The sequence below is a fragment of the Geospiza fortis genome, unplaced genomic scaffold, assembly GCF_000277835.1.
Source record: "Geospiza fortis unplaced genomic scaffold, GeoFor_1.0 scaffold75, whole genome shotgun sequence".
In the NCBI taxonomy this organism is placed as follows: domain Eukaryota; kingdom Metazoa; phylum Chordata; class Aves; order Passeriformes; family Thraupidae; genus Geospiza; species Geospiza fortis.
This window is the reverse complement of record NW_005054360.1, coordinates 2,677,182-2,678,534: the sequence shown is the minus strand read 5'-3', so window position 1 is coordinate 2,678,534 and position 1,353 is coordinate 2,677,182. Positions and strand designations below refer to the sequence as shown.

Sequence of the window (1,353 nt, the reverse complement as noted above, 5' to 3'; positions counted from 1 at the left end):
GGCAAAGCCACCAGGGCTGGTCTGTGGCTCCATGGCAATCTCAGCCAGCTGCTGCCTGCCAGATTCCCACTCCTCTCCCTTCCCTGCTCCACAACATTTGACCCTGCACTGACTCATTTCAGACCAGCAACCATAAAAATAATTCAACTGCTCTCGTAGGTATCAAACACAGATGAGTCAGTGCAAGGTCAGGAGAGCAGAGCAGGCCAAGGGGGAGCTGGCACATGGGGGTGACAATGTGGCAGCCAGCCCCAGAACCCAGCTCCCAGTCCATCATTCAAGATAAAGGGAGCTCTTCAATTTCACAGGGGTCTGGTGAGCATAAATAACAAAAGGTTAAAAAAGCACTGAGATTCATATTAACTCACTGGAGCAATTTTTTAGATTATTTGTCTAAGGAAAGGATTTTTTTTTTCTACAGAACACCCATTTTGGTGTAAGTCTTTGGCTTCCATCACTCAAATTTCTAAGCTCTGTAGGGACTTTGAGTCAGAGAATTAGTGAAGTAAAATAAAGCTTACAGAGGGATCCATGCTGATGCAGAGACTCCAGGACAGGTCTGTTTTGCAGGAAGCTCCAGTACAAGGGATGTAAAAGGGAAAAGGCACAGAAGGAGCCTTCCCATACAAGATCACCTTTTGTTGCTGTTTCTTTCTGTGATTCCTTCTGTATCTGGGTGTGGAGCATTACACAGACTTATCTGAACAAGAACAAATTGCTGTATCAGAAGTATGCATAGTGCTTTATCTCAACTGGACAAAAATTTAGCACAAACAAACAAACAAACAAACAAAATAGAGTCTTGAGGATGTTCCCTAGATAAGGTGTCCCCAAAAGACGGAACTCGTTTCTCCTCTCTCAAAAATGGAGGAGACACAATCCACTCTTAAAGCACCCCAGAAGGAAGCTACAGTTTCCAGTGATCTCCAGAGTGCTGGCTGTATCTCTATGGCTCTTTAGGGCTGGCTGTCTCAAAGACCAGGCAGGACAAGCCATTAGGATGAAGTCCATCAACTCCATGGCTGAGCACCTCAGCTATCTCTCTCCTCCAACACCCATGTTCTGGGGAGCATTTTTTTCTAGTTGTATTCTTCCTACTGCTTCTGTTGGCACAGCTGGCTTAGGGGAAGAATTAGATGGGATAAACGGGATCAGAACAGAAATGTGTTAATAGTACCAAAGCAGGACAAAAAAAGGTCACAGCAATGCTCACTTTATTACCATAATTAGAATACAGCAGAGAAAAAGTATTTAGCAATATATGTTATCTAGCAGAACAAGTAGCAAAAAGCTCACTGAACATTTAAAGGCTATTTTGAATGGATTACTAAAGTGACCTGATGGAAACACAGC

General features: G+C 43.6%; 1 protein-coding gene across 2 annotated transcripts in view; it reads right to left on the bottom strand.

The window, feature by feature from the left end:
• SVIL (supervillin) overlaps positions 1-539 on the bottom strand; it is a 114,482-nt gene extending 113,943 nt beyond the window's left edge. For both annotated transcript variants that reach the window (XM_031059356.1, XM_031059360.1), the window contains exon 1: positions 522-539. The gene's annotated coding sequence lies outside the window, so the exon portion shown is untranslated. The remainder of the gene's footprint in view (positions 1-521) is intronic.
• Between the last annotated feature and the right edge of the window lie 814 nt (positions 540-1,353).